Genomic DNA, 25,790 nt, shown 5'->3' on the forward strand with positions numbered 1-25,790 from the left:
TAGTGAAAACAGCAGGGTATTTCTAACACTTTTGGAGGACCAGTGGAGGAAACTGCTGTGTCCTTAGCATTTGGTGAGAAGATGTAGCTTTCCAATCACATAAACAAAAGCATTACATAAGGTCTAGCAAAGGTTATCACGTTTTTATTCTCAGTTGTACAAAGCCATAAGTTATTACAGAAAACAGGTAAGTTGTACATTTAAAATATCTTTAAAAGCTGTTGAGACATGGACTCTGTTTATTTAAAAAAAAAAATAGTATGCGAAACCATTTGCCTCCCAAAAGAATGAATGAGTCAACAATTTCCAGAAGGAGTATCTGCTTTTCATACTTGAACTGTTAAAATAAGCAAACATCCTCCATGGGTGGAAAATGCCAGGCTGGCCCAAAGTGCTCCAAAGATGGCTCCCGGTCCAGTTCATGAACCGGTGGCCATCTTTACCAGTGATTTCCAGTTACAGTTTCAAAGTATATAAAGTTGATTTCGCAAGCCTTTTTTCCAGGTCATGAAGCACTCTCTGAGAAGTGTCCTCAGTTCCCTGAAGTAATTTATTCCACTGAAGCACAGCAATAATTCATTAAATAAATCTCTAGTGGCCTAGAGGTGTTAACATAATTTCTCCTTTGAAGTTATTATACAAGTGGATAACTTTGAGATGATAGCGCCTAAAGGAACTTTAAGCACCTGGAGCTCTCTGGCTCTCATTCACCAAGAGCTTTGTGTCCTGGGTGTCAGGCACTCTTGAACAAAGCAGGACACAGAGTGACTACAAGTCTTTCAAAATTTATTGTTTGATGGGTGTCTTAGTTAGGGTTTTACTGCTGTGAACAGACACCATGACTAAGGCAAGACTTATAAAGGACAGCATTTAATTGGGGCTGGCTCTCAGGTTCAGCGGTTCAGTCCATTATCATCAAGGTGGGAGCAGGGGAGCATCTAGGCAGGCATGGTGCAGGAGGAGCTGAGAGTTCTACATCTTCATCTGAAGGCTTCTGACAGAACACGAACTTCTAGGCAGCTAGGATGAGGGTCTTAAGCCCATGCCCACAGTGACACACCTACTCCAACAAGGCCACACCTCCCTGATAGAGCCACTCCCTAGGCCAAGCATTTACAAACCATCACTGTGGGTGAAGACATTTTATTAAATAGGTGCAAATAAAATGTGCACAAGGCCTGTTACATGTAGTAGACTTTGGGTAAATCATAGGCAGTATCCTCACTCTAGAGAGCCATTGTGTACATTAATGTCTCAAGGCTCTATGACTATCTACACTAAAGACATTCACTTAGCCCACACTGCTGATGATCAAAGATGATTTTTTGAGAGTAAAGAGTCTTTGTGAACAGTGTATATTGATAGAATGACTTTTGTATGAAATTCTGTTTTTGTGAAATTAAACAATTCAGTAAACATAAAACTGAGTAACCTACCTACTTTTTACTTTTGAAAGCATATTTATATATTTCAAGATAACTGAAATAGATCGGTGATTTGAATGAGAATAGTCCCTCCTAGGCTCATATATCTGAATGCTTGGTCATTAGGAAGTGGTACTACTTGGGAGGGATTAGGGGGTGTGGTCTTGGAGTGGGTGTGGCCTTGTTGGAGGAAGTGTGTCACTGGAGGTGGGCTTTGGGGTTTAAATGATTAAACTAGGCCCTGTGTTTCTCTGTGCTGCCTGCTGATTCAGATGTAGAACTCTCAGCTCTTCCAACTCATGTTGGCCTTCATGACACCATTTTTCCCACCATGTTCAGACTAAACCTCTGAACTGTCAGCAAGGCTCAGTTAAATGATTCCCTATATAACAGGTGCTGTGGTCAAGGTGTCTTTTCATACTAATAGAACAATTGAATAAAACAAAGACCGAATATAAAACACTTATAAAGCAATTAAACAAAGCAAATGTGCATCTGTACAAAACATAGTTCATAGTTAACATTATTTCATGAACATCTTTTCATCAACATAATTCAGTCCCTGCCCACTTTAAGCCTGTCCCACAGTGTAGCCTTTGCTGTTCTGGGATGTGCTATGTAGACCAGGCTGGCTTTGAACTCTTCCAGAGTGCTGGGATCAAAGGCAAGTGCCACCACAGAGAGAGAGAAAATTATTAATGGTTATGTATTCCATAATATGATATATAGTAGTCTAACACAAAGCTTTAAGAAAATGAGTTTTCCAGCCAGGCATCATGGAGGCACATGCCTTTATTTTCAGAACTTGGGAGGCAGAGGCAGGCACACCTTTGTGAGTGCAAGGCCAGCCTGGTCTACATAGAGAGTTTTAGAACAGTCAATGGTACATAATGTGACACTTGTCTCAAAAAAAAAAAAAATCCAATTCCTTTTCTGTTATGAGTAATACTGCTTTAACAGCTTTACATACCTTACTTTTGGGATATTAAGTTAAAAGAACATTTCTTTAAGATATATTCCAAAGTGTGAATTTATTAAAAATGACTTTTATGGGGCTAGAGAGGTGACTCAGCAGTTTAAAGCAATGACTGCTCACCCAGAGGACACAGGTTCAACATCCCAAAACCCATGTGATACCTTACAACTGTGAGCCGCTTCAGTTCCAGGGTATTTGGCACCCTCTTTGGGCCTCCTAGGTATGTATGAGGTACATATACATGCATGCAAGCAAAACACCGATACATACACATTAAAAATAGCAAGATTCTTTACAATTATTTTTCTGATAGTATCCTATTTATCTGTATGAAAATTTAATTTTTTATGGAAAATATGAATATACGTTTGTCTCTCAAATTCAGCATCTAATCTGCAACAGATTTTATTATTTATATTGGTTTAAGTAGATTAGGAGCACACATGTTAGAATGTATGCAATTAAAAAGCATGCATGGGAAAGAGCACAGCTACTCAGAAGAATTTGGTTGAGTGGTTTTGTCATTAATCTAACATTTCTCTCCTAATATGCATCTCCTCTGTGGATTCTTTTCAATTACTTTTGTGGTAATAGAAAAATAAACAATGAGCTATAGCGATGTCTCTGCTGGAAGAGCAATTGATCCCCCTGAGAAGGACCCAGATTAGGTTCCCGACACCCACGGGTGGCTCACATCTGTCTACCTCCAGTTCCAGAGCATCTGGGCACCAATCAATGCACAGACGTATATGCAGGCAAACACTTATACACAGAAAATAGAATAACTTAAAGGAATTTAAATTATAACAATGCTTAGAAAAGTAAATATTTAGACCCCCAAATGTTGACCTAGGCCCCATGTCACATAAGGAAGCCAAAAACTGAACAGAGCCCTAGTGTAGAGATCTTTGGAATGTTCCAGTAGAAGAAGTCTTTCTGAATGTTCAAAAAGGAATAGGTCAGACTGTGTTTCTTCAGAGTTTTGAAGTGAGCAGAAGACCATAGCAACTAGCTACTGTCAAACCCACCAGTTGAGAATAAAATCACTACCTCAATTTTATGATTAACCCTGGCCAGGACCATTCTGGGCTTCCCAGAAATGGCGACAGTCACACTTTGCAGATGCTTATAAAGACAAACCTATAAGGCTCTAAATTTCCCAACAGGTCCAATTAGAGTCAAGCATGTATTCTGACATAGTTCCTGCCTGTGTAGCTGCCACCTACATCCAATCAGGAGAAGCATACATCTTGATGTATTTCCTGCCGGGGTGCCTCCTGTTTACTTGTAACCAGGCACTTCTGGTGCTGTTGGGTCAAACATAAGTGTTTAAGAAAGTGATAACGTCTGCCCTGTTATCTTCTGTAACAATAGACTCCAGGATCTCAGGAAGTATCTGGCCTTGGGCAAGGAAGGGTTTTGAGGTTGGTCTATTGCTATGTATTGTAATGCTAAATCCTATAAGTCGGAAAGTCTAGACCTAGGAGTGACTTCTCACTTTTACAAGCTTTTGTTGTGCAAGCCTTGCTCCTTGATTTAAATCTATTGGTTAAATAAAATTGGCTACAGCCAATTAATGGAGGGATTAAAGGTAGGTGGGTTTGGTGTGACCTGGTTGGAGGAGGGAGATGAGGAAAAGAGAGGGAGGAAGCCACCACGAGGGGAGAGGAGCCATGAGCACATGGCCAGGAGAAACAGTGAATGTCTGGGGTACACTGCTGAGGTGGTAACCAAGCCTGTAGTTAGAAGAGTAGATTAAGGGTGACCCTCAGTAACTGTCAAAGACAAATAAAATAACCATAGTTTGAGTCTCATTTATATGTAAGTTAGTTGGGAATAAGTTTAAATTGTTTGTACTACACAAGAGGTTTACAGATTAGAGGCAGTTTTGTTTTATGGATCTTGTGGGCACAGTAATTAAAACGACTTTGGCTCTCATAATACCTTGACTCCATGGGCTTCCAGCACCCGATGAGCTGGGTAGAATTCATAGACACCAGCATCCACTTACAGAGTTTTTCTGATAATAATCAGACAGACTCTACATAAAAATAAAAACGCAAACACATCCTCATTTCTTGACATAATGATGATTAAATTTAAATACTAGTTAATGCTACCCACTAGGTTAAAAAACAATTATCTAATGGGGCATGGTGGTCCAGCACTTGGGAGGCAGAGGCAGGTGGATCTCTGACAGGGCTACAGGAGACCCCCATCTCCAACAAAACAAAGGAACAACTCATCTAATTTTATTAGGAATTTAGTCCACAAATAGACCGGAATTTAAAATGTAGATATTTTTGAGTATGTTACTATTGTCCCACTTAAGTTGTAGGATTTTTTTTTGTTGTTGTTTGTTTGTTTGTTTGTTTGTTTAATGAGCTGAGTGAGGCAGCACTTACCTATAATTCCAGTACTTGGGAGGCTGACACAGGACTGAAAGTTTGAGAGTAGCTTGACCTATGGAACTGCTCTCTCTCAAAGAAAATAAACTAAAATAAATCTTAAAACTTTCTTACTAGTGAATTTAATTTTGGGTTTCATGAATTACCTACCATCTTCAAACTGAGTAAAACCTTGCAATTTCAGAGCATACAAAAAAGCATGCATATGTATATTTTAATAGCATGTTTTTGCAGATAGTAATAGTTTCATTATATCTTCATGAATAATGTATTTTGACTATATTCATCCCTATTATCTTCTCTGATCCTATTTCTCTCTCTCTCTCTCTCTCTCTCTCTCTCTCTCTCTCTCTCTCTCTCTCTCTCTCTCTCTCTCTCTCTCTCTGGTTGTGTGTGTGTGTGCATGTACGTGGTGTGTGTGTGGTTGCTTATAGGTACATGAGTGACAAAGCCATTTATAGGAACACAGGCTATACCACAAAAGAAACCGCTTTCCCCTAACCCAGCAACCTCTAATTGCTTAGAGCTTCTGGGGAGGGGAGGGGCCTCAGAAGCCACTCCTCCCTCTTACTATAACTGCTCAAAAAGGGTTGGGTTTTGAGAGTCCTGCCCTTCTCCTGGACAGGGTGTAGAAAAGCCCAATCTTATGCAGATATACATAGCAGAGCTCACACTTTGCATTTCATTACATTGGTTCACTATCACTCTGTCAGCCCTTAAAGAGAATTCAGAACTAAAGGACAACAAGAAGAGCATCATTATTACAAAGTGTATCTCACATATACAACAAAAAATTTCTTATTTTGTTAGAGCAATCACACACACCCACACTTGAGTAGCAATGATCTTTGTCTCTTGGGGTACTTGGCTTGGCTAGTTAGGGCTCTAGAAACCCAATGGCCACCATAGCAGCCTTTGAGAAGTGACATTTTCGTTCTTGTCTCCTGAACTGGCAGAATAAAGTTCATGGCCCATAGAGGGTGAGTTTTAGAAAGAAGTTTATCATAGATTCCTAGATGGAAGCTTAAGAAGAAGGCAGGGTCAGGGTGGGGGTCTTACTCAGAACTACCTTGTAGCATGAGGACTCCCAGGAAATAAGGTGCCGTGGAGTCACTAGGCTGGATTTAGAAGGGCGGTGGCAGAGACTGGGCTTAGATGTCAGGGGAGAGGAGCTGGTCAATCCATTGGGGAAGCCATTAGATGACAGAGGCCTCTCCACAGTTTCAGTCCAAAGTCAAGTGTAGTCCTGAGGAGAAGAACTGATTTAAAGGATAACAAAGAAACAGCGACTAGAACTCTCCCTGGCATTCTCCTGCCTTGCAGCAAGATCATTCTTGGACTGTTACTTTGGGGTCCCTGCCTTCCCCAACTAATTTCTAACCTCTGTTCTCATCAGCCAGATTGTCTAGATAGCAGTGTAAGACACCGATGGGAATTGTGTGCACCTTTTACAGGGGTAGGAAATTGTCCACTTCTAAGCAGCTTTTCGGAGTCAGTAGCTGAGGAAATTAAAGAGCAATGTTAACAAGGTTGAATGCAGCGTGGAATGATTGCATCATTTCCATCAGCCATTCTTTTATTTCTAATTTTTTTTTTTTTAAAGATTTATTTATTTATTAAATGTAAGTACACTGTAGTTGTCTTCAGACTCTCCAGAAGAGGGCATCAGATCTTGTTACAGATGGTTGTGAGCCACCATGTGGTTGCTGGGATTTGAACTCTGGACCTTCGGAAGAGCAGTCGGGTGCTCTTACCCACTGAGCCATCTCACCAGCCCCAGCCATTCTTTTAAAAGAGCAAAATTAGATACGGCTATGTGACTGAGAAAACCCTTCTCAGTACACCCATATAACCCACAGTTTCTATGAGTTGTCCTTCCTTCTCTTTCCAGATGCTGCCGCAGGGCTGCTTTGCATTATTCCATGCTCAGCAGGGTTGTTCTGTGCTCACCTGTGTTAACCTGGCCTAGGGCTGTGGGGAAGCAGGACTGTGCTCCAGCTTGCTGTGCCCAGCACTGTTGGCTATGGCCACCTCTGGCGTTACTGCCTCTCCTTTGGTCAAGCCTGACCGCTGAGACAACTTCCTGCTCAGCTACAGGACTTAGTGACAGTTTTGGATGTATTAAACTCGCGTACTGTTAACGCTGTACAATTTGTAGAACCCATAGTTTAGAAATACCGCTATACACATCATAGACTATTTGAAAACATTAAGATCACTCTCAAACTGTTGCATACAAAATTGCCCTTTGAAAGACTTTAACACAAACTGATACTTAAAATGGATCTTGCCCTTAAGACAATTTCCTAAGCCAAAAGATTGAAATTTAACATAAACTGTTTTAAACAAAACATTAAATCTCTCTCTCTTTTTTTTTTTTTTTTTTTGGTTTTTCGAGACAGGGTTTCTCTGTGTAGCCCTGGCTGTCCTGGAACTCACTCTGTAGACCAGGCTGGCCTCGAACTCAGAAATCCGCCTGCCTCTGCCTCCCGAGTGCTGGGATTAAAGGTGTGCGCCACCACGCCCGGCCTAAATCTCATTTTTTTTTAAAGATTTATTTTATTAATATATGTAAGTACACTGTAGCTGTCTTCAGACACTCCAGAAGAGGGAGTCAGATCTTGTTGCGGATGGTTGTGAGCCACCATGTGGTTGCTGGGATTTGAACTTTGGACCTTCGGAAGAGCAGTCGGGTGCTCTTACCCACTGAGCCATCTCACCAGCCCAAATCTCATTTTTTTAAAAGTTACTTGTACAATGTTACTAAGATCAGAACTTTAAGGACATTCTTTATCTTCAAGGAAGGTTTGCTGTTTTAGACAGGAGTTAGGTACTTGTTTTACACTGGTGTCTTTATAAAAGAACATTTTAAAAGTCTATAACGAATCTCATTTCTTTAGATTTTTTTCTCTTGTATTCTTAACTTTTATCTAAACAAAAGCCAACTCTTCAAAGAAGCCTATTCAAAAAAGCCCAACAGTAGTGGGGCCTTGTGGTTCATGCCTGCAACCCCAGCCCTGAGAAGGTAGGCAGATCCCTTGTCACTGTGAGGCCAGAGTGGTCTACACAGTGAGTTCCAGGACAGCCAGAGCTATACATTGAGACCCCATTTCAAGCAAAACAGCCCTCCCCCAGATGGTATCGATTATTAATATTTAAATTTCAAAATGTCAGAGGCCAAAAGGCAGTCATATTAGGATACAAACTGCCTTATATTCTCCCATGCCCACAAGAGACAAATACTATAAAAGCGAGACAGGAGACTTTTAAAGACAAGAGATGGAAAGGAGCCCACTCTGGAGAGGCAAGAAATCCAGGACAATTAACACCTGCTGTATAGGTTACCAACATAGAGTTAAATAAATTAAAAAAGAAATACCAATGACCTAGGCATAAGGACTGAATGTATTGTGCTTTGTGTAGGATCTCCTTCTTCTTCCCCATTCTGAGAATTTCAAACAAAGCTGCTACAGTAAAGACCTCACTCTCCTGTGCCCTGTGTGCTTGACGTTACCTTCTATAATAATCATGTCAGGTTTCCTCCACAGTCACCCAGTGATAAGATGATAACCTCAAACTGCACCAGAATTGCATCTGTGACTACTGTCTTAAGCCTGTTCTGTTCCATTTTACTATATTAGCTAATTCTGAAATTCCTTTAGGCATTGAAGCCACAGATCCTGGTTTGACCTAAGCTAAGGTCTCTAAAACTCTCAAAGGACCCTCAGGCTATGACGATGTTAATAGAGAGTTGTACCTCCTGAGCCTATACCGTGAAATGCTGACAGAATTATATCCAATATTTAGCTTGCAAGTTATTTTAGATTTTTACAAAGATTATTTAAAATAATCGTCTTTTTTCTGGCAATATTACTGAACTTGGGGGTCAAGTCTGTCTTCAAAGAAGGGAAGTTCAGCTACCTGTACTGGAGAAGCCAATGAAAACAGCCAAATTCGCAGGAGAAGCAGGAAGAGGAGATTTATTCAAAGTGGCCACAGTGGGAAGAGACAAGGAGTGACCTCCCCTAATCCAGCCTGGGTTCCTGAAGTGAGACTAACTGTTTAAAGCCAGGGTCAAAGCTATGTGAATTATCTAAGCCATCCACATCAAGGTGTGGTCCAGCCCACCAATGACCCAGCATGATCCAGGCTTCAGCTTCCATCTTCTTATAGTCTGACTAATTGCTAGGACTGTGTGTGAGACTTCTTTTGGGGGTGTAGCTTCTCCCTCTGGCTGGTCCAGCCTCTTCCTTTTCCTGGCATGAAATTTCTGGAAAAAGTTCCATTCTTGGGGTCCATTGATTTGGAAGTATGATAGCTTGAGAGAAACAAATGTCTCTTTAGAATATCTTCATTTTTGCTAGGCCTGTTTCACTAATAGAGATTACAATTTAGATGTACCATGAAAAACTCTTCTATGTGGGCCAGTGAGATGGCCTCGGGTTAAAGTGCTTGATGACAGGCTTAATGACCTAGTTCTACCCCTGAGATCCACAGGAAGGAAGGAGAGGACCAACTCCCACAGTTGTCCTTTGATTCAAGCGCAGCACACACACACACACACACACACACACACACACACACACACACACACTAAACAAAAATATGTACAACTTAAAAAAAATCTGCTAAGTGAGAAGATCCCAAGGTCCAAAACTGTCATGATTCCATTTAGAAAATGCCTTGAATATGCAAACCCATGAAGACAAAATATAAAAGTTGCAAGTCTACTAGCTCATGGGAAGGGGGCCAGAAATTGACTGTTCAAGGGGTTTGCGGTTTCTTTTTCATGAGGAAAATGTTGTGCACTAGGTAGTGATAGATGCACAACTTTGCCAATATGCCAAAACCCATTGGTTTGTACACTTCAAGTGGGTGAATTTTATAGTAAATTTTACTATTGTTATAAGACAGAAAGAGTCATCAAGTTTGTCTTAAGAAAAGCCCTGTAAACAGGCATAGTTTCTTGCTTTACAACACGGTGTTCCATTTATTATAAAAAATCATAATCTATATGATGAAGGGGTCCATTCATTCTATTTTGTCTACACTCAGAAACCAGCTGCAGACTGCAAAAGTCCAGGAACAAGGCAATAAAATCCCCCACCCGAGGAACAGCCTGAAGACAGCCACATGAATGGGAGCTATCTGATCTCAGGACAGGCCATCTGTGCTGGGCAGCCCATCTGGGGGTTAATCATTCGTGATGCAGGACTGCAGCCCATCTGGAACATCCCTGCACCTACCAATGAAGTTATAGATTGCCTAACCCTAACATAGTAACCAATTAAAATTGTACTACTGTCAGGGCTTTGGCCCCCTACCAGTCACATTAGAGATTACCTAATCCTTCTAGAGAGTCCCCCTCCAGTTCCCTATAAGAAGGCCTGCATGCTTTTGTCTGGGGCTATCACCATTTTTGATGTGGTGGTGACCCCAGCATGGTGGTTGGTTCTGCAGAATAAATTCCCTTTGTTCTTGCATACTGTTTGAGTCTGGGGTCTTCCTTCAGTGATTCCTGAACTCTAACAATAATAAATCATTATCTATTTAGCACTTGAGAGAGAAAAACAATCCGTTCAGACCATATCTTTCATAAAAGTCCACCTGCCTCTGCCTCCAAAGTGCCGTGATGAAAGCCCATGACATCACAGGAAAAAAAAAATAAGAGAGGTGCGTCACTATGAAGTGTGTTTTAGCATGTGTATTAAGTCCAGTAAACAGGCATAGTTTCTATAGGGAGGTGACTTGGACCATACTCAGTGCAAGCACTTTAATAGTTCTATATATTGTCTGATCAGGGTGGCTCTGAAACAAGGTAGTGGAAGAAATGGGGTGAATATACTCAAAATACATTGTGTGCATGCATACATTATCAAAGTATTTTTAAGGTTTTACAATTACATTTAGTCATTTATTTTGAATTTTTATTTATTTTACCTGTGTGGGCATTCTGCATGTATGTCTGTGCATCATGTGTGTGCCGGGTGCCTGAGGAGGCCAGAAGAGGGCATTGGATTCCTTGGGACTAGAGTTAGAGAAGGTTGTAAGCTGCCTTGCTAGCACTGGGAATTGAATTCTGGTCCTCTGGACGAAGAGGCGTGGCTCCTACTCTCTGAGCTATCTCTCTAGAAGCAAATATTATACATATTTAAAAGCTCTAATCATGGGGGATTTTTGCCATGTACTCATAGCAGTTAAAAAATAATAATAATTAGACCAGCAGAGTGACCACTGTGTGTCTTCTCCTTTGCTTTAAAAGGAGTTCGCATCTTGCAGAAAACTGGGAAACAGTTTTCTGGAGCCAACTGGGAATTATTTTTTCCTTCATGCTGTATACCAGTCATTGCTCCCCAGCTGTTATTCTTAAAGTCTAAATATAAAGAAGGATCAGCCACAGCTAATTCCAGCTGGTTTATTAATAATCATAAGCTGGAATTCTCGTAGGTAAATGAAATTGATAGCGTATTGCATTGCAAATTATTGGGAACCTACAATAAGAATATCTTCAGTGACTTGTCTGAATATTTAGCACAGCGTGGGCTTTGAGTCTTGTCTTCTGAGATAAAGACAAGCTCCTCCATGATTTAAGACCTCGTTGTATTTAATATATCCTCGATTGTAGAGCTATCGTAACTTAGAGTGCACTGGTAAGCTTGATGGAGCGTTTCCAAGGGGCCTTTCAGGACATACTGACCCTTAGAAATTGCTGGTGTATGTTCTGTGGTTTTCTCAATCTCTGGCATCACTCTGAAGGTACAGTCAGGCTATCCAAAATAAAAGAAGGGAATATGGTGTAAAGAAGCAAAAGATATTGGGATTATTTGCAGATTAAAAACTTAACTAGAAAATTAATACCTCCATGTCATTAAAGAACTAATTCTTAGCAGCAGCATCCCTAACACACACACACACACACACACACACACACACACACACACACACACACACACACACACACCAATGTCACACCATATTGTAAGAGGGGAACTAAAGACTGATTAAAGGGAAATTTTGGGGACTGGGGACTTGGCTCAGTGGTTTATAGTACTTGTTGCTCTTACAGAGGACACAGGTTAAGATTCCCAACACAACACAGTGGTGACTCACAACCCTTTGTTGTTCCAGTTTTAAGGGATCCAATGCCTTCTTCAGACTTCATGGGGACCAAGCATGCATATGGTAAACATATTCACATGCAGACAAAACACTAACACACATAAAATAAAATAACAAAAAATATTTTTAAAAATAAAACTATTCTGGTGGAAAGTATAGACTCTCTGGGCTGGATAGACTTGGTGTTTCCGTTGGAATCACACTGGTAATACTGCTCAGGAAGAGGGGGCCATCCATAGGAAGGCAGGTTCACCTTAAGTATGCTTAAGAGATGGTGGAAGAGCTCTTTAATGAGATCATTCACTTTCCCCCCTAGAATTCCTTTGCCTTAGCTTAGTCCCTTACAAAGTCTGCTGAAACTGGGAAAGGTGCAACTCTCCCTTTCTCTCTTCCGGCTGCTGACCTTTTCTGGTATTTTGGAGTTTCCTTGCCCTTTCTCTGAAGCCCTCCCCGCCCCGCCCCGCCCCACCCCACCCTATCCCCAAGTTGCTGCTTGTCCACTGTGCACTTTTGATTTCCATGCCAGCTTTTCCCTTCTCTCTGTCCTTCTCTGGGCAGCTGTAGAAATTTACAGCTTGCCTGCCCTGGGGGGCTTCTCTTTTACATTCTAATAAATCTGTCCTTGAACTTCTGTTTGAGTCTGTCCTTAAATTCCTTTATTGTGGAGACTAAGAGCCTCAAATGCATGAAATGGGAGAGGAGTGCCAAGGCAGTTTGTCTTTCTGTGGATTATTCTGTCTGTGGTCCGTAGTCTCCTACAGTGAATACAGGCTGGCACTGTGGGACTAACAGCATACCGTGCTGGATGCTGTGTGACTTCCAAGGTCAGATCACCAGAAGACTGGTAGTTTTTACCGTAACCTTTTGGAATGTTTTCTACAGATGTAGGGAGTAGCACTTTAAATTTTTTACCAAGATCTCCCTGCGGTGAGGAAGTCCATAGCTTTATAGAGAGGCCACATAAAGATACATAGATACCCAATCAGTCCTAGAGATTCTAAGGAACCAAGGGGGGTCCGAGGGGACACCCCAAGTGAAAAAGTTTCCTTGTATCTTTATACTTCAGAGAACTCAGACGACTTCAGCTGCCTGCTACCGTCTGAAGATTAAAAAATTCCAACGGAGACTCGCCATGCTGAGGAGATTGAAAGTGAAAGAGAATATTATATTGTTTTAAACTGCCATTTTGGAGGGATTTAGTTACATAGTAGTGGATAACAAAATAAGGACACGCACCTCCACTTTCTGTTTTGATTAATTATATATAATATCGTCTACATCTTTCTCATATAAACGGCTGGACAGCTTTTAAAATGCATGTATAAACCGATCCTCTGCAAACCATTTTCTTCCTAGTGCTGTTACTTCAAAAAGTCACAAAGACTTCATTTCACAGTTTCTTACTATTTCATCATCCACTTGATGCTCAGGTTAAGATACCAGGTTCTGAAAATAATTAAGTTGTCCCCAGAGTTATAAACCCTGTTTGTCAGAACCAGAGAAACCAGCTCTAAGAAGCAAATCCAACTGCAGGTTCTATAAACACAGTGTTTGACCTTCGTGACTGTGAGGGATCAGAGGGATTAGCAAGGACAAAGATGTGAAAACCGAAGTCTGTTTGAAGCTCTGTTTTATTAACCTTTTTAAAATTTGATTAATTTATTTTTAACTAGATTTTTTTCATAACAGTGTTTCGATCATGTTTTTCTTCTACCCCAGCTCGTCCCAGATCTTCCCTACGTCTTATTAATTTTTAAAATTCTACTCATTTCTAAATATTTTTATATTTGGCCTAGCTCACTTATTTTTAAAATATAGTTAAGTAAAATGTTCAAATTTTATGAAAGCAGAGCATCGTTTATTTCTAAAAAAATAATTATAGAATTCATTACAATGTCTAAGGTAACAATTTCTCCATAGCTAGTGTCATACAACATAAGAAAACAAAATTTATGTAGTTTGATGTGTTAAAATTTAGAAGCCACAGGACAAAGAAAAAATCAAAAAGACATTTTTTTTCATATGGTAGGGAAAAAGAATATTCAAGCTTGAACAAACAGAATCTTAAGCATATATTTATAAAGTTTTCATATATTTAACAGTATATAAACTGTTGGGAAAATGTCTGTAGCTTAAAAAAAAAAAGGTCCTGTCTTTAACTATTCTAAATAGCTAACATAAAATACAGATGGGGAACAGAACTGTGGTCTTTGAAACTGGGCAAAGGGGTAAATTTTTTTTGTTTGTTTGACTTTTGTTTTTTAATTGGACAGGGTCTTCTACTATGTAGCTCTGGCTGTCCTGGAACTCACTATGTAGACCAGGCTGGCCTTGAACTTAAAGATATCCACTTGTTTCTGTCTCCTGAGTGTGACATTAAAGGCATGCACCACCACACCTGACCAAGAATACATTTTTAACAAGTTTGGAAATGGAAATGGAAAAAAATTTTATAACTGTAGTAGAGATATCGAGACAAATGCTGCTTATAGACTTTCTACATCTTTCTTCTATCTATTCATTCTGGTTTTTTGTTTGTTTGTTTGTTTGTTTTTGTTTTTCCAGACAGGGTTTCTCTGTATAGCCCTAGCTGTCCTGGAACTCACTTTGTAGACCAGGCTGGCCTCGAACTCAGAAATCTGCCTGCCTCTGCCTCCTGAGTGCTGGGATTAAAGGCGTGCGCCACCACACCCAGCTCTATCTATTCATTCTGAGCAATCTAGTATTTCTTTCTTTCTTTTTTTTTAAAAAAAGATTTATTTATTTATTTTATGTGGATACACTGTCTCTCTCTCTGCAAACACACCAGAAGACAGCACTGGATCACATTACAGACGGTTGTGAGCCCCATGTGGTTGCTGGGAATTGAACTCAGGACCTCTGGAAAAGCAGTCAGTGCTCTTAATCACTGAACCATCTCTCCAGCCCATAGTATTTCTTCCTCAAGATAAACCATCATCTTTAAATACTAAAAGAGTTTTAGTATTTAAAGGACCTCTTTAAAATCTGCATCTGAGCCTGTGTTAGAAATGTCTGACATTGACTGGAAGATGCTCCGAAGGACATTTCTCTTGTTCTTATTTTTATTACCAACTAATCATATTGCCAAGACATTTTAATATTCTCTGCATACAATGGGCCCTGTTATCTTAACACCTGAAACATGTCACATCACCAAGTGTACCATTTTATGGAAATCATTAATAGCCACATATTATAGGGTGTCAGTTAGTTAAATAGATTCATATTGTATCTTAAAATAATAAACAATTAATTTTACTTTTGTTACTTTTTCAAAGCCATTAAAGAAGTCTATAAATGTAGATTTTAAAAAGTCTTGGAAAAGTCTTTCAGTGTGGGCGGTGTGAGGGGTGATCTTGTATTAAAGGCATTAGCACGCCTTCTGCTCCTCCTTAGTTTTTGCAATGGGGTCTCTCTCTAAGCCTGGAGATTGCTGTTTGTCTGGCTGGTTATTGATCCTCCCAAGGATCCTCTGACCTCCCTTCCACAGCATTCAATCAGCGTTACAGGCACACACCACCGTGTCTGGCTTCTTGTGGGTGCAGGGATCTGAATTCTGGCCTTCACACTCACAGGGCAAACACTATCTCTTGAGCTATCTCTCCAACCTAAATAATTCTGGGACTGATTTTGAAAGCTTTAATGCATGGGTAACATCGAAAACTAACATACTAAATATATCTGTCTGAAGAGGTAAACAATAAACTGAACAATTTTACAATCAGCAAATAAACTGACTGTTTAGCTAGTAGTCCAACTATTGAAATAGTCAAACACTGACCAGTCTGTCTGACAGAATACAGATTTTCAGGAAGTAAGTGTGAGTCCTTTTGAACTCACTGTGAGCTAAGACAGCAACAGTACAATCATGTTTTGGAACATCAACTAATTTAATTTAATTTAATTTAATTTAAAAACCCAACAAGCTGAAAGCAGCAATGAAACATTATTGTCAAGTTTATTACTCAGAATGCTAAATGACTTTAACACCAGAGACTATGTTAATGTAACTCTTCTCAGTTAGCAGTTTACAGAGGAGACCATATGATCCTCTCAGTAGATGTAGAAAAGGCTGTCGGCGTGTTTTCACTTATGAAGGAAAGAACAAGCTAAAAATAAAGGGAGTAGGCTTATCTATTTCTTCACTGAGTCTTTGTGAATTCACATCATGCAACTCAATCCTACTCATCTCCCCGTTCCTTCAAATCATACTCCACTCTTGCCACCTTTCTTGCCGAAAGAAAAACAAACAAACAAACAAACAAACAAGTAAACAATAAAAACAAATCAGACAGACAAAAATCTCACTGTGGAAGCTGTAGTGTGTCCCACAGTACACCCTTTGTCTCCACATCTTTACTAGCAAATCTTCATTACAGTGAGTCATTGGTCTGGTTCGAGGCTTCTGGTTCTGCCACGGTATCAATACCGGATCCCCACTCTGTGTCCCTGAGATCCCTCAGCTTGGGATATGCAGGGTCTGCCCTAAAGGGGGCTTTTTAAAGTGCACTGTCAGTTTGAGAAAAACCTTACAGCACACCTCACATTCCCAAAGTTGAAAATATAGCCCAAAGTAAGTTCTGGGACAAGAATATTCTTGAACACCTTAAATGTTAAAGATTGTACTTGTAGTAAAGAAAACATTTAAAAATATAATAATTGAATGAAAGAAAATAAAATTGGTGTTATTCTTAGAGGAAATGGTTTTATGAAGAAAACTCAAGGGCCTGCAGAAGAGCTGGGACATTTAATAAGGAGAAATCAGTTGTGTATCTGTATAGCAGCAAAGAGCAGCTTACTAATAGGAAAGATATTACTTGTCACCGCCGCACAGGCACCCAACAGTAAGTCTAATGAAAGATATGTTAGCTCTATATGAAGATAGTATAAGCTCTGCTAGAAAACATTAGAGGATTTGTGGGTATTATGATCATGCAATTATCCAATAACTGTATTATTGCAGTCCAGTTTCAATCAAAGTCTTATGGGAACTTTTATATTGGGACTGGATTCATTTGTTCTATAATAGGTATGAAAAATCATGACATCAAGACTAGAATTGGCATCTCTGGAAAGAGGAACTATAGTGAATGATTTGCCCTTCCAGATATCAGGGATAATGACGCAGCTACAAGAATTGTACAGCACAGGATTAGACAGGAAAGGAACAGGATACACAGCATTACAATTGCTCTCTCTCTCTCTCTCTCTCTCTCTCTCTCTCTCTCTCTCTCTCTCTCTCTCTCAGTGTGTGTGTGTGTGTGTGTGTATTTGTTATGGTCTCAGCAGGTCTTGTATATCAGTGGGAGAAAGAATTATGTTGATTTATGTTTTTGGTTTTTGGTTTTTGTTTTTTTCGAGACGGGGTTTCTCTGTATAGCCCTGGCTGTCCTGGAACTCACTTTGTAGACCAGGCTGGCCTTGAACTCAGAAATCCACCTGACTCTGCCTCTCAAGTGCTGGGATTAAAGGCATGAGCCACCACGTCTGGCCCTATGTTGATTTATGAAAAATAAAATTTTATCTTAACTGTCCCCCCCCAAAATGCAAGAAAAAATAAAAGAAAAACAGACAAATATCTTTAATGAATAAAATATAAGAGAATATCTACAATTTTAAAGTAATGATACATGTATTAAGATATATAGGAATATAAACTAGAAAAAAGAGATAATGTATACATTTGATATAAAGAGTAAAACCTCATAACCTAAAACTATAGAAAATAAAAATAATTTACGCCATGAAATATACACATGTATGTATACATATGTGTGTGTGTATCTATACATAAAGACTCATGTGTAAGTAAAGTGTTTTCAAAAATAAAAACCTTTACAGATTAATTACAAGTAGCAGCAGTACAAACAGAAGCAGGGAGAGCCGCTTGCCAGTGCCGTCCAGTCTCCCAGCCCCGTCCCTGTTCTATGCCTCAGAACTTCTGTACACTCTTGAGAATTACTGATGAACGTCAAAGAGATTTATTTCTGTTTATTGTCATCTATCAAGATCTACTTACAAATTACCTTTGTGAAATTTAAGTAATTTTTTTTTTTCGTTTTTTGAGACAAGGTTTCTTTGTATAGCCCTGGCTGTCCTGGAACTTACTTTTTAGACCAGGCTGGCCTCGAACTCAGAAATCCACCTGTCTCTGCCTGCCTGCCTCTGCCTCCCGTGTGCTGGGATTAAAGGCGTGTGCCACCACGCCCGGCCGTGATATTTCGATTAAAACAGTGATAGTTCAATCATATCCTAATGTTACCTGTCATAATTTTATCGTAATCACTGTTTTCCATAATGAAGAGAGAAGAGTGACTTTTTTGTTTTGTAAGCTTCCTCTCTGTCTCTTTCCCGCCTCCCTCCCTCTCTCCCTCCCTCCCTCTGAAACAGGACCTCACTAGGTAACTCAAGCTGGCCCCATACAGTATTTCTTGCTTCCAGCAATGTTTTGGTTTTGTTATTTGTATCTTATAGATACCGAGATGGCCTCACTCACCATGAACCCAAGCAGAGAACGATCTTCAATTTCTGATGCCTCCTGCCTCCACTTCCTGTGTGAGGAGATTACAGACATGCACTGCAATATCCAGTTTATGGTTTCTGTGGAGCTAGGGATCGAGCTCAAGGCGCACTGCATCTTAGGCAGGCACTCGAGCGAACGCCCCAGACATCCATCCACAGATTTTAGTTTGACTCTCTCACGGATAGCCAACTTTGAGAAACCTTCCTTTTCCTGTTTGGCCTTCGCTCACGTGGACTGCTAAGTCTTACGCATCTTCCGAGGTTTAACGGTTTACACTGCTCATTACTTTGTACACAGCTTGAACTCGGTTTTTTTGCTAGAAGATGCTTTGACTCAAAGTCATCTTTCCTTGTAAGTATGATGTCATTCTAACTGGAGCCATATTAAAAGCATTAAAATAGAAATGTGCAGGGCCGTGTTTTCTATCTCGGGTGCTCCTTCAATGGGTCACAGTTTCAGAACATACTGATTTTTAAAATTCTTGCAAGTTTTTGTGTGTCATTTTTGCTATTGGCTATTTTTCATGTTTGTTCTAATTTTAAAACAATACTAAACAATGTTTTTTTTTTTAAAAGCCACATTATAATACAGAGCTTTTCTAACCTAATTCTGATAGTTACCATTTATAATTTACTTAGAATAACTATGAAATCATTTGGATAATTAAAAATTTCCCTTTTAAGTCTGGAGGTTGTTTTATAAAGTTATTCTTGATAATAATCTTCTCAAGGCCTTATGCAGATTAAGTGCTATGAAACTTTGTGTTCTCATCATGATGGAGGGTAATTAGGGCTGTTCATTACTTCATTATAATTACAATAAATTTTAATGTAAGATGTTTGTTTCTCTCCTTGAGACTGCTTTAGCCAGTGAATGTAAAGTTTTTATTTTTTTGCCTCTATTTTCCACATCAGCTTTAACTTTTTATTGTTATTAAAATACCACTATGTAGGAGCAAAATTCTTCTTCGATGCGCTATGCTGAAAAGACTAGTTAACATCTACCCTGGTAAGGTATCTATAAGATGGGTTCTGAGTGAAGTCCTTACTCAAACCACTTGGGTTTTAGTGCAAACATTTTGATGTTCCTGTCATGTCATAGAGCTTTAAAATTTTTAATTATATTGTTTTTCCTGAGTTGCCAGTTAAATTTTCTTAAAGTTTGTAAAAAATAAATATTAATTTAAGCAAAGACTGGATCCTGGTACGGTTTGGAAGGAAAGCTAGCTGTGATAAAAAGTACCTGAAATGATATCAGCGTACCGTAGTACTGCTCTGTGACTCAGTCACCACGAGGGTTAGATTCTGTGCCCTGCTTCGATCCTGACCTTGAGTTTTATTAGCCCCTTTCTAGGTTATGTGTGATACCCTTGAAGAGGATTGTTCACGAACTACGGTTGCCACCTTGCCTTTCCCCACATGGGATGCTTTTTCTTTAGTCCTTGAGGACTTAGCAACTGTGAGACTGCTGCCCGTGATTGATTCTAACATCAGGTGGGATATTCTGTCCTTTCAGAGTTGGGCTCTGAACATCTTCCTGTGAATGTTCAATAGTGTAACTGCACAGACTTTGGGAACAGAATGGGCATTGAAGACACTTTCTTCAGAGATGTCACTGAAGCTGTAGGAGTGAGTGTATGTAGATGCCAAGAAATTAGAAAAGGATTATGTGAGGGGGAAAAGAAGCTTTAATGGAAATGGCTAGGGAAAGCAGAAAGCCACAAGTGATATAAAAGTGAAAGGAGGAATGAGGGTGGGCAAGGAGTATTTAAATATTAAATGGAGATGATAGTAGGAAGGAGGAAGAGGAAGAGAGGAGAGGCCAGAGTAAGGACAAATTCAGTATACATGAAATGCTGTAAGGACGTCTGTGACTTTGCATATTCAAAAAATGAAAGAAAGAGAGAAAAAAGAAAAAAGAGGAGGAGGGAAGAAAGAAAGGGAAGAAGGAAGAAAGAAAATTGGTTTCTCATATGACTGAGGCGTGGCTCAATGGGTAGCATGTTTGCTTAGCATATGGAAGGCCCTTGAGTCAACCCCCAGCAGTGGAAAAACAAAAGCTAAAAATGTTCCTGAAGGTTGTGGGTTCTACTGTGTGCTCGGTCCTAGACTATTAGTAGTGTTTAGATCGGCTTCCACTGGCCACAGTCCCTGCAGTGACTAGGAAGAGTTCCAAGAGACTTTGTAATTCCTGGCACAACCACTTCTTCTCTTTCTTTGTCTTCAAAGCAAAGGCCCATCAGACAAAAGCATCTTCAATTATTTAGCTCTTTTTCTATTGAATTATTTGTAATGGTTAAATTTTTTGATAATAAAGGACTATTTGAAAACTTAGAAATGCCCATTGTCTGTAATGTAAAATACAGAACATTAAAACCTTGTTCTAGTGTATTTCCTAATTTCCTCATCATGGTCCTGTTGAAACTCCCCTTTGCATCTGGTTGTCCAAGAGTGTGTCCTCGTTGATTCCACCTCTGGTAGGACTCTGTTTACTTAATTATACACTGGCTAAGTCACCTTCCCATTGAATCCTATCATGGATTTTCTTAACCCACACTAGACGTCATGTCGTCTAATGGCCTGAAGCATCCTTATCATTCTCTCAGGTTGTGCATACTATTTTGGGTACCACCCTGATTAGAGCGATCCCTGGATAATTTATGAATTCACTATACCCGGTACAATGTTTATGTATTCAAGTACTGTCTTAGTGGGCTGTTGGTAAGGAAGTGGTGGATGGGTTAATTTCATTTAGAGTACATGTCCTTACTCTACCTGCAGTTCTTTCACTGTGACAGTCACTGTGAATTTCCTCTTGGCAAGGCCCTTACAGTTAGGCTTCTATGAGGACAACATCTCTACCAGGAAAGCAAAAGAGAGACTGGAAGCCAAAACTCAAGGAATTCTGGCCAAAGTCATAAACAGCCAAATCTATACAGAAGTGGATTCCTAGAAGCAATTTGCACTGATTGTGTTTTGGTCAAATAGGCTTCATTGAATGTATGAGGTAAGACCTCCACTCTGTCAGCTTAAAATACAAGTAAGCAAGCTTAGGCTAAACTCACCTGGATCATTGTTTCAGCCTCTAGCTCTTTTAGAAAACTGTAATTCATTTTCTATAAATATTTTGTAGAATGCTTATATTGATTTAGAATCAGAAGATATTTCTAATTATTGAACATTTCTTCTGGTATGGATTTTGGCTGAAGCTACTGTGTTGAAGGAATTTTTAAAAGTATAAATGTCATAGTATAGTGATTAAAGTAAGAAGCCTATAGGAACAGCATTTTATTAAAATGTGTGCATTGGCCAGAAATCCTGGTCTATAAGTAGGGCTAAGGTTATTTGCCCCTATACCTGTCTATCAGTGCACCATCAAAAAACATGTAAAGTTGTTCACTAATTGTAGCCCAAGTGGTCAGAAGATAAAAATAAATATAGCTCATAACATTACCTCTAAGAAGCTTGCAAAATTAGCTCAGGCTAGACAAAATCCCAGCATGGAGGGGGCAAGGGTGAGATGAAATTTTTCTAGTAACTGAGGTGCTATTGGCCTTTGAGAGCTGCTGGGACAGTTATCTTTTGGTGGTGTGACCTCTGGCAGGAAGTCTATATGCCAGGATAGGTTCCAGTCCCACAAGTAGTTGGATAACACAACCTGGATTCAATAGGCTTTAAAAAGGGAGAAAAGTCAAAGTTGAGTGAATAAGGACATGAGGGCTAAGGGGGTGGCGGATCTAGGAGGAGCCGTGGAAAGGGGCAAATATGACCGAAATACATGATATAAGATTCCCAATGAGCTAATACAAATATTAATGATTTTTATTTTTTAAAAGATTTATTTATTTATTTTATTTATATGAGTTCACTGCAGCTGTCTTCAGACAGACACTAGAAGAGTGCATTGGATCCCATTACAGATGGTTGTGAGCCACCATGTGGTTGCTGGGAATTGAACTCAGGACCTCTAGAAGAGCAAGCAGTCAGTGCTCTTAACCGCATCTATCCAGCCCATACAAATATTATTTAAAAATGAAGTTTGCAATACATAGGTGGAAAAATATGAATTACTCATTCAAATACTAATTAATGATAGAATAAAATAGTATGGTCATTATTTGTTGGTGAATGATACAAAAAGTATATTACTATGAAAATAGGAACGTGCTTCTTTTGGTCAGGATGCCTTCTGGATGCTCAAAGGAGTAAACACTGGGTTATAATTGAAGGATAGGTGGGTTATGGGTAAGGGGAAAAGAGAAAGAATCTTAATTTGAATATGGCTATGGAGTCAAAGTCATTTTTTTGGCAAAGCATTGGCAAATTATTTTTTAAGGAGATGAAAAACGATAGATTAAATTAGAACAGGAATTTGGGTTCAGATTGTGGAAGAGTGTGAATACCAGGTTTAGGGCTAAGGAATTACCTTGTGAGTGGTGACGGTCCATTATTGAAGATCTGGGTATGGACAAAAGGATTGGTCCAAGTTGAGTTTTTGAAAACTTAATATTTGTCAGATATGCACTACTTGGAAAGGGAGGGCTACACATGGGGCAATTCAAAGATGTCTAGAAGGGTAATACAGCTGTTGAAGTTCAAGGTAGGCTTCAGAGCGTCAACTGCTCTTCTGTTACTCTTTTGTTATGAGTTAGTGGCTCAGATGGCAAAGGCAGCTTCCTTCTCGAGCAGCCCCAGTCAGTGCACCCAGGGCAGGTTTGTGCACCAGAGAGACAGTTCTTGTGGTCATAATTTGGTTTATGGCATAGAAACATGCTCCAAATGGAGACAGTCAGGATTATCTGTAGAGCTTTTCCTGTCTTTCCTATTGAGAAAAATACTGTCTTCTTTAGGGATGCTAACCTTGTCAGTGGTCATATTCCTATAACATTATTTGGTACCCACCCTCCCACATGCCCCCCCATGATCTCTTGATAGCCATGCCTTTGCATATGCTTCTTAATTTTGTGCTAGTGCTGGTTGGTGGGATGCATGAGTTGAGTGTATAGCAGGAATGATGGTATGCTATAAAGCTGATAGGCAGGGAAAGACCTGCAGATTCCAAAAGACAATCAACAACACTTGATTATTGGTTAGTTTTAGGTATAAGAGAACACAAAGACTTTGAGTTTAACAGAACAATTACATGCATAATAGATGTAACCATGTCTGGAAGGAAGTTGTTCATGCTGTTGTTGTGAGAAATGCTTAGGAGAGATAAATAATACAGGTTTACATTGAGACTCTAAAAAGCAATATTAGAAATAATTAGGAATAGTGAGTTACATTTAATGTTCTTGAAGTGGGAAACTAGGGTAGCATCAAAGGCATAATATGCAGCAAAAGGTTTGATTATTCAATCTCAGCTCTAGGCTTAGATTTTTAAAAACCTACTTTAATAAGGGCTCTCAAATGCTTCAACCCCCTTGCTAGCCAACCTTCTAAAGGTAGGGGAGAAAAGATGGCAAATAAGACAAGGGGATGTGGATCTGTTTAGAAGTAGTTCTTTGGGGCAAATCTCATCTCCATTTGTCAGGATACCAGCAATCCAGTTCACTAGTGTCAGGATACCAACAGTGCAGTTTAAATCAGCATGCATTGAATCAGCATTATCCAGCAGAAACCACCAGGCCTACGGAGTGACCAGGACCAGCCAGTATGCCAGGAGTTCTCTGCTGTTCCTCTCTCAATGAAGTGAAAATCAGCAAAGACTCGAGACCAATGAACACAGCACCCTGTCTCTGTGTGTTGAGTCCTATTTATACTCTCTCTAAACATAACATGTCCTGTCATAGGTCTTGCCTCAGCAAAATATCATGTGAATCTGCATCACGTGACATAACCAGAAATGTCCAATTTCCACTTCCCTCAGCTCGTCAATATACAACGGCTCTCTCTCTCTCTCTCTCTCTCTCTCTCTCTCTCTCTCTCTCTCTCTCTCTCTCACACACACACACACACACACACACATAAATACACACACAGGGGTTGGGGTGCTCAAAGTAATGGAGACAGTGGCCCAAAGTCTGCTATTGTAAGCGTGCTGATGTATTCCTTTCTGTTTTTCCCTTGCTGTTCTAGATGGATCCTAATCTCTCTTTGTGCAGTCCCAGCTTTCCTGGAAATAAGGTCAGGGGATTTGTGGTCATATCATCTCTCATCCTTGCAAATTACTTCAGTTCCATGCTCAAATGACTCTAGGCTGTGTAATGCTGGCTGAGTCGCAAAGTGCTCACAGACATTTCATCAGTAAATTGACAAATCCACATGCAAATGCTGTAAGCCCCTAGAACATCTCTCCTTATATTGCTCAACATATTTTTCTCTTTATTTTTGTTTTTAATTATCACTTATTCCTTGTGTATAAAAAACAATATTAAGTAGCATTAGCAACAACAAAAGCCTTCATTTTATTTAGTACTATCATGAAGCATAACACAATTTTACTTGGAGAAACAGAAACTGTAAAAACAGACCATAATAAACAATTGCATGGATTCCTTTTAGCTCATAAACTGAAATACTAATCCTTAAGTATTTTTGCATCTTGTTTCAATAAACTTAATAATAAAGTACTTTTAATATCATTACCCAAGTCATGCTTTTTTGATGTTTTCATTAAAATTTAATTAAAATTCAGTGTGTATGTAAAAGGGGTTTGTGGACTGGAACAAGCTAATATCCTTCTCTCTGAAGTGTCTTATTCATATGAGGCCAAATCTTGATATTCAATAGGGTTTTGCAACACAGCAAACACGGAAGTGGGATAAAGCAAAGAAAATCCACCCACCAGACCCACGCCTCCTCTCAGCCTCCCCACATCCTTACCATCTTGGATTCACGTTATACCTTTTTCCCTTTGAACATGGAAACTTGAGTTGCAGTATTTGCTAGTTGCCTGCCTTAGATGACTGCCCTTTATTTCCTTTTAATAAAGTTAACCTTTTCATAAAAACAGAGACTTCTTCAAAAACATTTGTTTTGGTAATGGTGAAAAAAAATTTAGGGAAAAGATTGACCACTTCAGTGATTTTTCTGGAACCTCACTGTAGCGTTTCCCCATTACTTGAAAAAAAAAATTAAAATAAAAAGTCTTTTTTCTGCCACCTAGAAATGTCAAAAAGAGCAAATTGATATAATAACTAAGCACCAGTTCTTTGGTGGAAGCCAGGGAATTCCTGCTTGGCCGTTTTTAGCTAGACTACACCTAGCTGGGGGGCTACTGGACTCATTAGTTCTGTCTGCATGGGTAAATGCAAGCCAACGATGTCAGGAGGCGACTGGCTTCACCAAGACGCTTCTTTCCCCACTGTTCCTCCCTTG

At 39.6% G+C, this 25,790-nt stretch overlaps 1 long non-coding RNA gene across 1 annotated transcript in view; it reads left to right on the forward strand.

Moving 5' to 3' along the window:
* The window catches only part of Gm40262, a 56,407-nt gene extending 30,973 nt beyond the window's left edge, over nucleotides 1-25,434 (forward strand). Inside the window, exons 2-3 of the long non-coding RNA XR_868231.3 lie at nucleotides 18,423-18,822; nucleotides 19,814-25,434. This is a non-coding gene — a long non-coding RNA (predicted gene, 40262). The remainder of the gene's footprint in view (nucleotides 1-18,422; nucleotides 18,823-19,813) is intronic.
* Nucleotides 25,435-25,790: the final 356 nt, after the last annotated feature.

This window comes from Mus musculus, chromosome 5, assembly GCF_000001635.26.
Source record: "Mus musculus strain C57BL/6J chromosome 5, GRCm38.p6 C57BL/6J".
Lineage (NCBI taxonomy): Eukaryota > Metazoa > Chordata > Mammalia > Rodentia > Muridae > Mus > Mus musculus.